This window comes from Phacochoerus africanus, chromosome 11, assembly GCF_016906955.1.
Source record: "Phacochoerus africanus isolate WHEZ1 chromosome 11, ROS_Pafr_v1, whole genome shotgun sequence".
Taxonomy (NCBI): Eukaryota; Metazoa; Chordata; class Mammalia; order Artiodactyla; family Suidae; genus Phacochoerus; species Phacochoerus africanus.
This window is the reverse complement of record NC_062554.1, coordinates 6,036,337-6,050,597: the sequence shown is the minus strand read 5'-3', so window position 1 is coordinate 6,050,597 and position 14,261 is coordinate 6,036,337. Positions and strand designations below refer to the sequence as shown.

Here is a 14,261-nt window from a genome sequence, read left to right as displayed (position 1 = left end):
CTGGGACTTGTAGTTGTTTTTGCCCTCGAGCCGCGGGCCGGGCTCCGGAAGTTGTGGCACCCTTCCTCCCTTCCCAGGGACCCTCACACTTCCTTTTCGCGGGTCCTCCAGCGTGCTCTGGGCGTGCGACGCCAGCCGACAGGGACCAATCGCAGGGCGGCGCGAGGGGGCGGGGCCATAGTTTAAACTAATTGTGCGCTCGCCTCGCTGGCGCGAGCCCGTGGCGAAGGCGATCCCGGGTAGGCGAGAGGCGGAGCGGGAGCGCGCGGCCAGGTAAGCGGCGCGGGCCCGCTGCTGGTGTGCGGCCTGGGCGCCCGCAGGGAAGCCGGGGCCTAAAGGGGGTGCTGAGAGACGGGTGCGAACGGAAGGCCTCGTTCCTCACCGAGGCTGAGTGGGGAGGGTCTGTCGCGGGTAAGGGTTGTGAGGAGAGGGCCTTGTCGGAGGGGAGGTGGCGGACGTGCTTCGGGGGAGGGCCTGCTTGGGGGCGTGTCCGTGGCATTGCGTCTGCGGGCGACCGGGGTGCGGGTGGTGCAGGTTCCTCAAAGCCTGTGGCCGCGGCTTCCTGTAGTAATAGTCTTCGCCCGTTCCTGCTAACAATAGCGGTAGTACCAGTAGTAAAGAGTTCCCGAGCACCGACGACGTTTCAGATGCTGTGCCACGCCCGTTATGTGGATCCTCTTTTAAACAGTCCCCACAGCTTTGTTACACTTTATTACAGCGGGGCCCGTGTGAGGTGTATGTTCGGCTTGGCCAGGGTTGTATAACCTGTGCGTGGTTGGCTCTACTGGCGTCTTTGTGGGTGGGGTCTGAGTGGGAAGGAGGTGCTTTATTGGCAGTAAGGGTTGTCTCGGACGAGTCAATTTATTGTGAGCCTCACTTTTTCACGTGTGGTGTAAACAACGAATTTACGTGCCCTTACCTACTTTCCCTGGGGTTGTTGGGCGGGGGGGAGCGGGTCAAATTAGGTAAAGTGTTTCTTTGAAGCGTCTTGGAGAGTACACACTCGTGACCATAAGTGATGTGACTGTGTGAAGGTTATTGGTGGAAGAGAGCTCATCTGGGTTGATGCTGCCCCTTTTGGGCCGCCACTTTTGCTCACCCCTAAGGTAGCGTTTTTCATCTGGTGTTCGGAGTGTCTGCGCATTTGTCTGCCCTACTAGATAGAGACGGAATATTTTGCCCCTGTATCCTGATGCCTGTGCAGAGTGTGAAATGTATTGTGGCCATTAGTTAACATATGCTTTGAAATGAATGAGCTTTTTTGGGCTGAAAGGGGATAGGAACCTGGCTCTCCCATCTTTATTTAGTGGCTTTTGCATCTCTGTATTAAGTTAGCCTCGTGCCCAGAGTGGCACTGCCTCCAGAAAATACACTACTACTTACTTTAAACCACGCTGCCCTTTCTCTGGGGTCTGTTGCCAGGTCCTGCGTTTCTAAGGTTCTGGATTGGCAAGTGTTGTGGCCAGAAACCTTGGATGGCAAGGGAATTGGAGCTCTCTGCCTTGTGGAGATCTTTACTGCTGTGAATTGATGAGAGCCTAGAGAGAATGTTCAGATCAGGCTAAGGCAACTTTTAGGCAGCGGGGATGAGTATATGCATTCCTTCCCTGTCTCTTCCTGGGTGGTATTTTCTCCTTCAGAGGAAGAAACACACACTTCTCTGTAAAAAGCTACAGGGTACTCTTTTCTTGGCCCAAGTTCAAGCAAATGATGACTCATTGTAAAGCCTGAATCTTAATTCAAAGCCAGAAACGATAATTCCTCAAATTAGAACACCTTAACCGAAAGCTCATGTAAGGAATATTTCCATTTAGAGTGTCCTTTAAAAAATTTTTTATTTTTTATTTTAATTAATTTTTTTGTTTTGTTTTTGTCTTTTTGGGGCAAGATCTAGATATGTTAGGATGGGAAAAGCACTGCCTCAGATGGCTGAGTAGAGTTGATCAGGGAATGTTTGACAGCTGGGTCTAATTAATAAAACCCTGTGGTCAGTAGGTATGTTGGGGGTCATTTATTTCAGCCTCTTATTCTGTACTCTAAGCATATCAAAAGGTATTGTCTAGACTCAAAACGAGCACTTCTAAGAATGAGACCACCCCAAAGGTAGTCTGTCTGTGTTGAACGATTCTGATAAATCACAATTATTTTGTGCTGTCAGTGATTATTTCATTTTACCCATTCATGTTTACTGTTTGTTTCCACGATTCTTTCTTGCATTTTATTCCCTCTTTTTTGTGTTGGGTAGGTGAATACATCCTTCAGCTGTTTTCATAGTGAGGGTCGGTTAGTGGTAAATACTCTGTGGTAGAAAATATCTTTAATAGGGTTAATAGCTTTAATAGGTTTAATCAGTCTTGATTGATAGTTTAGCTGGGTACTAGGCTTCCAATTCTTTTTTTTTCTTAGCACTTTGAAAATGTTATTAATAATCTAACCCTAACCCCATACTCTAACCCTAATGTTATTTTACTGAAACTCTGGCATTTTGTTGTTACTCTTGAGAATTGTACTCAAAATTTAACTATTATATCATTGTATGTAACCTGCCTTTTTCTCGGTTGTTGTTTTTTTTTTAAATATTTTTTTTTTTAGGGCTGCACCCACACATAGGGAGGTTCCCAGGTTAGGGGTCGAATTGGAGCCCCACCTCAGTAGTTGTGTTTTTAATTTTTTAGGAATTTCTATGCTGTTTTCTATAATGGTTCCACCAGTATACTTTCCCACCAGCAGTACAAAAGGCTTCACATCCTCCCAGGACTTGTTATTTGTTCTCACTTGTTTTATTTTACTACTTTATTTTATTTTTATGTTTTCTTTTTATGGTTGCACCTGTGGTATATGGAACTTCCCGGGCTAGGGGTCGAACCACAGCTGTAGCTGCAGACCTGTGCCACAGCAGCGTTGGATCTGAGCCCCATTTGCGACCTATGTTGCAGCTTGTGGCAATGCTAGATCCTTAATCCACTGCGCCAGGCCAGGGATTGAACCTGCATCCTCACAGAAGCTATGCCAGGTTCTTAACCTGCTGAGCCACAATGGGAACTCCTTCTCTTTGTGATAATAGCCATTCTAACAGGTGTGAGGTGATACCTTACTGTGTTTTTAATTTGCATTTCTCTGATGATCAGTGATGTTGAGCATCTTTTCATGTGCCCATTGACCATTTGTTTGTTTTCTTTGGAAAAATGTTTATTCAGGTCCTCTGCCCATTTTTGATTTTTTTTTTTTTATGTTGAGGTGTGTGAGTTCTTTATATATTTTGGATGTTAACCCTTTGTCAGATATATTGTTTATGAATATCTTCTCCCATTCAGTAGGTTGTCTTTTTGTTGTGTTGCTAGTTTCCATTGCTATACAAAAGCTTTTTAGTTTGATGTAGTCACATTTGTTTATTTTTGCTTCTCTTTCCCTTGCCTGAAGAGACATATCCCCAAAAATGTTGCTAAGACTGATGTCAAAGAGCGTACTGCCTGTGTTTTCTTCTAGGAGGTATGTGGTTTGAAGTCTTACATTTAAGCCTTTAATTCATTTTGAGTTTATTTTTTGAATTTATTTTTGTATATGGTGTGAGAAAGGACAATGTAGTCCAGTTTGATTCTTTTGCATGTAGCTGTCCAGTTTTCCCAACACCGTTTATTGAAGAGGCTTTTACCCATTGTACCTCCTTGCCTTCTTTGTTGTAGTTTTTTTTTTTTTGTCTTTTTGCCATTTCTAGGGCCACTCCCGTGGCATATGGAGGTTCCCAGGCTAGCAGTCGAATCGGAGCTGTAGCCTCCGGCCCACACCAGAGCCACAGCAACACGGGATCCGAGCCGCGTCTGCAACCTACACCACAGCTCACGGCAACGCCGGATCGTTAACCCACTGAGCAAGGGCAGGGACCAAACCCACAACTTCATGGTTCCTAGTCGGATTCGTTAACCACTGTGCCACGATGGGAACTCCATTCTTTGTTGTAGATTAATCAACCATGTGTGTATTCATTCCTAGGCTCTCTGTTCTGCACCATTGATCTGTGTATCTGTTTTTGTGCCAGTAACATACTATTTTGATTACCATAGCTTTGCAGTATGGTTTGATTTTTTTTTTTTTTTCCCCTTAGGGCCGTACCTGTGGCATATGGAGGTTTCCAAGCTAGGGGTCTAATTGGAGCTGTACCTGCCAGCCTATGCCACAGCAGCGCAGGATCTGAGCCGCGTTTGTGGCCTACACCACAGCTCAAGGCAACCCCAGATCCTTAACCCACTGAGCAAAGTCAGGGATCAAACCTGCATCCTCATGGATACTAGTCAGATTCGTTAATGGCTGAGCCATGACAGAAACTCCTGTAGCATAGTTTGAAATCAGGGCACAGGATACCTCCAGTTTTGTTCAAGATTGTTTTGGCTATTTAGGGTCTTTTATGCTTCCATACAAATTTTAGAATTATTTGTTCTAGTTCTGTGAAAAATTCCACTGGTGTTTTGATAGGGAGTACATCAAATCTGTAGAATGCTTTAGGCTAGTATGGTCATGTTAACAATATTAATTCTTCCAATCCATTAGCATGGTATAGCTTTCCATTAGTTAGTGTTATCTTCAGATCTTTCATCAGTGTCTTTTTCTTAATGTAGGTCTTTTGCCTCCTAGTTGAGTTTATTGTTAGTTTTTTTTTGTCTTTTTGCTATTTCTAGGGCCGCTCCCGCGGCATATGGAGGTTCCCAGGCTAGGGGTCCAATCGGAGCTGTAGCCACCAGCCTATACCAGAGCCACAGCAACGCGGGATCCGAGCCGTGTCCGCAACCTACACCACAGCTCACGGCAACGCTGGATCATTAACCCACCGAGCAAGTGCAGGGACCGAACCTGCAACCTCATGGTTCCTAGTCAGATTCGTTAACCACTGTGCCACGACGGGAACTTCTATTATTAGTTTTTTTATTCTGTTTAATGCAGTTATAAGTAGGATTTTAAAAAAATGTCTCTGGAGTTCCCATGAGGTTGTGGGTTCGGTCCCTGCCCTTGCTCAGTGGGTTAACGATCTGGCGTTGCCGTGAGCTGTGGTGTAGGTTGTAGACGCGGCTCAGATCTGGCGTTGCTGTGGCTCTGGCGTAGGCTGGCAGCTACAGCTTCAATTCGACCCCTAGCCTGGGAACCTCCATGTGCCGCAGGAGTGGCCCAAGAAATGGCAAAAAGACAAAAAAAAGAAAAAAAAATTTCTCTGATAGTGCTTTGTTAGAATATAGAAGCACCATAGATTTCTGTATATTAATTTTTGTATTCTGAAACTTTACTGAATTTATTGATAAGTTCTAATGTTTTTTTGGTAACATCTTTAGGATTTTCTGTAGTGTCATTGCCAACAGTGACAGTTTTTCCATTCCTTTCCAATTTGGATTCTTTTTACTTCTGTTTCTTTCCTGATTGCTGTGACTAGAACTTCCAATACTATCTTGAATAAAAATGGTGAGAATGGGAATCCTTGTCTTGTTCTTGATCTTAGAGGAAATGCCTTCAGCTTTTTACTGTTGAGTATGTTGTTAGCTGTGGGCTTTTCATATTTGGCCTTTATTATGTTGAGGTATATTTCATCTAGACCCACTTTCTTGATTGTTTTTGTCACAGGTCGGTGTTGAATTTTGTTCAAGCATGTTCTGCATCCAGTAGGATGATTTTTATTCTTCAGTTTGGTTATGTGGTATATCACATTGACCGATTTATGGATATTGAACCATCCTTGTATCCCTGGGCTAAATCCCAGTTAATCATGGTGTAAGATCCTTTTAAATATGTTGTTGAATTTGGTTTGCCAATATTTTGTTGAGGATTTTCACATCTATAAAATGATATTGGCCTGTAATTTTCTTTTTTGTGATATCTTTGTCTATTTTTGTTGTTAGGATGATGCTGGCCTTAAAATGAGTTGAGAAGCATTCCTTCCTCTGCATTTTTTTTGGACTAGTTTGAGAAGGATAGGTGTTACCTCTTCTTTGAATATTAGGTAGAATTCACCCATGAAGCCTTTTGGTCCTGGACTTTTGTTTATTGGGAGTTTTTATTATTATTTTTACTGGTTCAGTTTTATTACTGGTAATTGGTGTCTTCTTATTTTCTATTTCTTCCTGATTCAGTCTTGGGAAATTACACATTTCTAGGAATTTGTCTGTCTCTCTTAGGTTGCGCATTTTATTGGCATATACCTCTTTAAATATTGCCTCTCCACAGTCTCATATTTAACTTGTGTTGGACCTTCTAATTTTGTTCTCCACATTTTTCATTCTTTCATAATTTCCATCTCACCTCTAGAAATTTCCTTAATTAATTAATTTATTTTTTTTGTCTTTTTGCTATTTCTTTGGGCCGCTCCCACGGCATATGGAGGTTCCCAGGCTAGGGGTCGAACCGGAGCTGTAGCCACCGGCCTACGCCAGAGCCACAGCAACGTGGGATCCGAGTCACATCTGCAACCTACACCACAGCTCACAGCAACGCCGGATCGTTAACCCACTGAGCAAGGGCAGGGACCTAACCTGCAACCTCATGGTTCCTAGTTGGATTCGTTAACCACTGCGCCACGACGGGAACTCCAGAAATTTCCTTAAATCTATCTCCTAGCGTACTAATTTACTCTTAAGCTAGAACTAATTTACTTTCAAATTCTTATTTTCATTAGCTAAGTTTTTCATTTCTACAAAGTACTCTTTGGTGCATTTTCAAATCTGCCTTTGTGTTTTTCATGGTATTTTGCTTTTTTCCTGAGTTTTCACTTCATCTTATGTCTGCAGTAATTTTTTTATCCCTGGGCCAGGGATTAAACCCATGCCACAGTAGTGACCCAAGCTGCCACAATGACAATGCCGAATTCTTAACCTGCTGTGCCACAAGAGAACTCCTATCTATAATAATTTTAAATCAATAAATTTTTTTTGAATCAGGAATGTATATTTTGTCAAATGCTTTTTCTATATTGGTATACATCTCTATATTTTAATGTAATAACTATATAGCTTATTAATATGATGAATTTTGTTAATTTCTGAATGTCCAACCAATCTTACATTCATGAAATAAATTTTTTTTTTTTAGGGCTGCACCCGCAGCATATGGAGGTTCCCAAGCTAGGGGTCCAATTGGAGCTGCAGCTGCCAGCCTACGCCACAACCACAGCAACGCCAGATCCAAGCTGTGTCTGCTGCCTGTGCTGGAGCTCATGGCAATGCCAGATCTTTAACCCACTAACCCACTGAGTGAGGCCAGGGATCAAACCGGAGTCCTCATGGATGCGAGTTGGATTCGTTACTGCTGAGCCACGACAGTAACTCCATAATTTGAAATAAATTTAACCTACTGTGTTAGTCGTATTCAATTATCTGAAGTTTTTAGGGGTACAGTCCTGCCATTTGTTTAATGACTCTTTGCTATGATGGATTGTCCCCTTAAGTATTTTATAATTTTGGATTGTGAGCTTGTATTCAAAGGAGTATCATCCTTGATAGCCTGATGTAGCTTGAGTTAAGGTCAGTTTTCTCAAGAGCAACATTTTTTTTTTTTCCTTTTTACAGCTATACTTGTGGCATATGGAAGTTTCCAGACTAGGGGTTGAAACAGAGCTGCTGGCCTATGCCACAGCACAGCAACTTGGTATCTGAGCCGTATCTGCAACCTACACTGCAGCTTGAGGCAATGCTGTATCCTTAACTCACTGAGCAAGGCTAGGGATTGAACCTGCATCTCATAGACACTATGTCAGGTTGAGATCTACTGAACCGCAATGAGAATGCCAAGAGCACCTTTTTTTTTTTTGAGTTCCCTGGTGGCTCAGTGGATTAGGGACCTGGCATTGTGACTGCTGCAGTTCTGGTCGCTGCTGTGGCACAAGTTTGATCCCTGACTGGGGAACTTCCACATGTTGTGGATATGGCCAAAATAAATAGACAAGAGCAGCTTTTTTTTTTTAAATCAGCTTTGCTTAGGTATAATTTATGTATAATAAACTTATTTAAAGTGAAAAGAGGGAGCTCTAGTGGTCAGAATTTAGTGCTTTCACTGCTGGGGCCCAGGTTCAGTTCCTGGTCTGGGAATTGAGGTCCCACATTCAGCTGCTGCACGCCATGGCAAAAAAAAAGTGAAAAGTTTTGACAGTTTGATACACTTATCAAAAAAAAGCTGCCCAAAGCAAGATACAGAGCATTCCTCTCACTCCCAAAAAGTTTCCTTTTGCCTCTTTATAGTTTACCTTCCCCTTGGCCCCAGGAACCACTGTAGATTAATATGTTTTCTAGAAATTTACATAATCAAATTATACAGCATGTACCCCTGTGTCTGCCTTCTTTCGAGTAATGTAATGCATTTGAGATTTATCTATTTAGTGCATTTATCAGTAATTTGTTACTTTTTGTTGCCAAGTAGGTATTCCCTTGTGTGATTGTATCATATGATTTTATTTGTTATTTACTGTTGATGGACATTGAGGTTATTGCCAGTTTTTGGCTGTCATGAATAAAATTGCTGCAAGCATGCGTGTGCAAATCTTTGAGATGACGTATGTTTTCTTGACTCTTTGGAGTGAAATGGCTGGGTTGTATGGCAGATTATCTTTAAATTTTTAGGAATTACCAGTTTTCCAAAGTGGTTGTGCTGTTGTTTAATATTCCCATTGCAGTATCTGAGGACTCTGGTTTCTTTATATTCTTATAACACTTGGTATTGTCAGTATTTTAATTTTAGCCGTTCTCATAGAGGTATAGTGTTACTTCATTGTGGTTTTACTTATTTTTTTGTCTTTTTTTTTCTAGGGCTGCGCTCATGGCAAGTGGAAGTTCCCAGACTAGGAGTCAAATCAGAGTTGCCCTTCTCCACAGCCTCGCGGGATCCATGCCCCATTTGCCACCTACACCACAGCTCATGGCAACGCCAGATCCTTAACCCACTGAGCGAGGCCTGGGGTCAAACCTGAGTCCTCATGGGTCCTAGTCAGGTTCATTACCACTGAGCCACAACAGAAACTCCTCATTGTGGTTTTGATTTGCATTTTCCTGATGACTGATGATGTTGAATGTCCTTTCATGCAGTTACTGGCCCTTCATGTTTCTCGTGGGGCAACTTGGTGTTTGCTTCTGCTGGGACCTCAAGGCTGTTCCCAACCTGTGGTTAAAATGTAATTTTCCTACTTGTAGATTTCCAGGCCACAGGTGCGGTATAAACTTTTAACTCCAAATCCACCTCTTGTACGCGCCTGTGGTTTTTAATTCCTCCGAAGTTCTCTTCCTTCCACTTCACTAGGTGAGCAAGGCAACTTTCCGTATTTCCCTGTGGACAGTTTTTCCCCCAGTCTGTCTTTTTACGGAGGCTCCTAGCACATGTGCAGAGATCTCGGTTGCTTTCCTATGGTTCAAGACTTGCCTCCTGGACTATGAGAAGGCCGTGAATTCCTTATACTCTCGGGACAGCTGTACCTTACTAACCTGATTTTCAGCTTATTTGTTTCTCTTTTCTGGGATTTCTCCTCCTTGCTTGTGGTTCATTTTACCTAATATCAGTTAGGATCCTGTCAGGAAAATAGAAACCACACAAAGATGTTTTAATAGAGTGAATTCAGTAAGCCAAAAAAATTTTCTTAAAAATCTAAACCCTGAAAGAGGAAAAAAAAGGGCATCTTAAAGCAAGTTTGATATAATAACTGTATAAAGCAGCTGCCTCATCCAGGACTGAAAAAACAAGGGGAAGAAGATGGGAGTTGTCAGAATCTAGAGTTCTGAAGGGATCTGCTGGAACTGTGCCCTGATTCTCTGAGGAGAGGGTGTTGCCAGGTGCTGCTGGTTTCTCAGGAGTTTGCAGGAAGGGCCTGGAGGAGCCAGGTTGGGTTGAGCCTGCCCCTTGCTGTGCTGGTGCCTCTGAGAGAGAGTTTATAAAGAAGCAGGGGAGTTCCTGTCGTGGCTCAGCGGTTAATGAACCCGACTAGCATCCATGACACACGGGTTCGATCCCTGGCCTTGCTCAGTGGGTTAAGGATCTGGTGTTGCCATGAGCTGTGGTGTAGGCCGCAGATGGGGCTCTGATCATGCATTGCTGTGGCTGTGGTGTAGGCCGGTGGCTATAGCTCTCATTGGACCCCTAGCCTGGGAACTTCCATATGCCATGGGTGTGGCCCCAAAGAAACAAAAAGACCAAAAAAAAAAAAGGGAAAAAAAAAGAAGCAAGGAGGAACCAACTGCTTTTGTCATGAAACAGCCAGCCGCAGGAGGAAGGAAGTCCCTGGCAGACTCGTCTGCCTTCCGTTTGCCCTTTAGCACCCCCTGTTGACAGGCTTAACAGAGCCAGCTGGAAAGGTGAACCGGTGTTGGCAGAGTCCAAGCCCCAGCATTACCACAGAGCAGGGCAGGTGTGGAGCTGAGAGACAGGAGCTTAGCTAGCAAGTCTAAAAGGATTTTTATCATGTTTTTCTAAGCATTTCTAGGCATATTTAGTAGGAAGATTTTCGAGTTACCTGTCCAGTATATCAAGTCAGTAATAGCAATAGCTGACTTCCTTTTTTTCCAGCATGTACTGTGTCCCAAGCACTGTCGTAAGCACTTCACATGAACTGCTTCCCAAACTCTATAAGTACTATTATTAGTACTATAATCTAATCTACCCAAAGCCGTAGAGTTTGTAAGTGGTTGAGTTGGTGTTTTAATCCAAGCATTCTGGGTTTCATAACCCACAGTCTTTTTTTTTTTTTTAATAATTTTTTTTTGTCTTTTTGCCATTTCTTGGGCCACTCCTGCGGCATATGGAGGTTCCCAGGCTAGGGGTCAAATCGGAGCTGTAGCTGCCAGTCTACACCAGAGCCACAGCAATGTGAGATCTAAGCCTCGTCTGCAACTTACACCACAGCTCACGGCAACGCCGGACCCTTAACCCACTGAGCGAGGCCAGGGATCGAACCTGCAACCTCATGGTTCCTAGTCGGATTTGTTAACCACTGAGCCACGATGGGAACTCCAATGATTTTTATTTTTTTCATTATAGCTGGTTTACAGTGTTCTGTCAGTTTTCTGCTGTACAGCATGGTGACCCAGTGACATACATGTATACATTCTTTTTTCTCACATTCTCATGCTTCATCATAAATGACTAAACATAGTTCCCAGTGCTATACAGCAGGATCTCATTGCTAATCATAACCCACATTCTTAACTTCTTATTGTGTTGAAAGTTCTTCCCTACATCAAATCAAAATGTATCCTCCTGTAACTTCCACTCACTAGTTCTGGTTTGTCTTCTTACAAGGGGACATGGAAAGCCTTTCTCCTCATCTGCATGACATATACTTTCACATGGGTTAAAAAAGTTTACATGTTTTCCCTGGCATAGCACCTGTAGTTCTGCCCTCACATTTGCCATGATAGGACTTTCCGACCCTTCTTGCTTTGCATGTACTCTGATTTTGCTTTTCAAAGGTAGGGCACAGTCCTCTTCACGAGCACAACCTGAGTCGGCGTTGAGTTTGGGGTAGTTCCATCAGATTCATGTGAGAGTATTTAGTCCTGTTAAATTTTATGTTGGTTTTTTTTGGGGGGGGGGGCGGTGCTGCACCTGAGGCATATGGAGGTTCCCAGGCTAGTGGTCTAATCGGAGCTGTAGCCGCTGGCCTATACCACAGCCACAGCAACGCAGGATCCGAGCTATGTCTGCGACCTATACCACAGCTCACGGCAATGCTGGATCCTTAACCCACTGAGCGAGGCCAGGGATAGAACCCGCAACCTCATGGTTCCTAGTCGGATTTGCTGCACCACGACGGGAACTCCTATGTTGGTTATTTTTGACAACATCAAACCTATTAAGCAACGACAACAACAACAAAAAAGACAAAAAAGACAAAAAAAAACCTATTAAGATCTTTTTGCCAAATTAAATCTAAAGACATTGTATTTTCCTTTCTTCATAGTTTCTAATTCTAAAGTGTGACAAGCAGACGTTACATGTTTTCATTCTGTCTTTGGTAAAAATGCTGAACATGGTGGGTTTGAGGAGCAATCTATGTATTACACGGCTAGAGATCTTCCTTCAGTGAGGGAGGTTTTGGGGGAACAGTTTTCACTTCCTTTTGCTAAACTGGGGGAGAAGCTATCGAGAATGGCAGGATCTTGGCTGTCAATGAGGGGGGAGAGAGTCGAGGGTAAGGGTTCGCCATTGGGACTGATGGCTGTCAGTCACCTAGGGAAGGGACACTTGGCAGAAGTAAAATGATCTGGTGGCTGTAGAAGGGAGGGAGGGTGTGTCGCACATGCTCCTGAGTTGCGGCCTCTGATGGTGGCTGTGTTAGCTGTCCTTTCTGTCCTCTTTAAGTGGCTTTGAAGCCAGGGCCGGAAATGCCAGTGATTCAGCCTTGCAGATTTCCTTGGCCTTATCGCGCTGAGGACTGGCTCCTCTGGGGAGGAGAAAGACCACGTCTGTTCCCCCACATCCATTTGACCACCTGGGTGCCTTTCTGTGACTGGCCAGAGATACTTACTGTGCAGACTGTCAACTTTTTGGTGCCGTGTGGCAAGATGGATGCCCTGTGCCTCAGCTCTCGGTCTTGTGTGTGAGCAGCACCTGCATCCTGCCCCGTAAGGGCCGTTTGTTGAGCGCCTGACTTCTGGATGGTCTCGGTGGGGGCAAGCTAACAATCGCTTTGAGTGCCTACTTTTCCGTCTTTGCTGTGGTGATAGACGTTTGAGGGACACCTTGTGTTCCCTGAGGGTTTACCACTGTACCCCTCGGGAACGCCTGCAAAGTAGACTCTGTCTGCTTGCTCACCCCTGAAGCTCAGTTTCCTTAGGCAGTGAGCAGATGCATCTTGAGTGGCTATTACACCTCTCACAGAGCTGAATTTTTTTTTGCTTTTTAGGGCCGCACCTGTGGCACATGGAGGTTCCCAGGCTAGGGGTCAGATCAGAGCTACAGCTGCTGGCCTGCACCACAGGCACAGCAACGCAGGATCTGAGCCATGTCTGCAATGTACACCACGGAGATGGACAGAATTTGAGGCAGTTGGAATGTTAGATAAGCTGCTGTTTGGGCTTCTCGTCCTTCTACTAAATTTGTACATCAAGAAAAGTGAATTTCCTCTTGCGAATTGAGAGTTTTGTATCTTGCATGGTATTGGTACTACTGGGAAGCCTAATAGTTTAGAGCTCTTGCTAGTAGTTGAGTAGTTTAGAGCTCTTGCTTCAGTTTCACACAGGCCTAGAGATTGTGCTCGACATTTTGTCAGCTGCCTAACCTTAGGGAGGTTTCCTTACGTGCAGCTCTTTTTATTTGATAACTCTTGAAAAGTTACTGTGATGATGGAGTTCCCGTCGTGACTCAGCAGCATGGGTACTAGTACGAACCCAGCCAGTTTCCACGAGGATGCAGGTTTGATCTCTGGCCTTGCTCAGTGGGTTAAGGATCCGACGTTGCCGTGAGCTGTGGTGTAGGTCGCAGATGTGGCTCGGATCCCAAGTTGCTGTGGCTGCAGTATAGGCTGGCGGCTACAGCTCTGATTTGACCCCTAGCCTGGGAACCTCCATATTGCCGAGGGTGCGGCCCTAAAAAGACAAAAAATACATAAATAAAAAATTTTAAAAGTTACTGTGATGCTCATAGTGAAATATTGCATAAATATTTGAATGCCTTTAGGTGGGGGCAACACTAATTCTGCCATGTGTCCTGCTGGAACATTCATTTCTCTTATGTGCCAAAGCCCTGAAGGAGCTTGAATTTACCACCGCTGGATAACTGAAGGCGTGGAATTGACAAAGGGCTTGGCTCACGCAGAGCGAAGTGGGAAGACTGGCTTGATTAGTTTAGAGTGTACACTCTGGAATAGTGGGAAGTAGGGTTGAATAAATGACTTGAGGCCATGTAACGAAGGGGTTGGAAAGTTAAGCCAAAGAATCTAGCTGTGATGCTTTAGGAAGGAAGCTGTGGAAGGTCTTTGAGCAGGAGGGACATACTTGGTATGGAGCTTCCTGAGGAGGGATCTTTTTCCTGATTTAGAGACTGGAATCCTATCAGGGCAGAGCCTTCCTAGTGCTGACCGCGTTGGGGTGTGGTTTGGCTGTCTTGCCACAGGAGGCCAGACTTTTGCCCCAGTGACTTTTCCTGCTCTGCCACTGACTCACCCCATTGACCTAGGCTGCATGGATTCCCTCCCGGTCACTCTCTGATCTATAGAACGCTGGGGCTGCTCAGCCTGATGTGAGGCTGAGCTGACCACCAGTGGGTGGAATAGGGGCATGAACAGCCTTCCTGTCCCTTTGCCCCTTCCC

General features: G+C 44.4%; 1 protein-coding gene across 1 annotated transcript in view; it reads left to right on the top strand.

Annotated features, from left to right (window-relative positions):
- Positions 1 to 179: 179 nt before the first annotated feature.
- NUMA1 (nuclear mitotic apparatus protein 1) overlaps positions 180 to 14,261 on the top strand; it is a 72,375-nt gene continuing 58,293 nt past the window's right edge. Inside the window, exon 1 of the mRNA XM_047753244.1 lies at positions 180 to 273. The gene's annotated coding sequence lies outside the window, so the exon portion shown is untranslated. The remainder of the gene's footprint in view (positions 274 to 14,261) is intronic.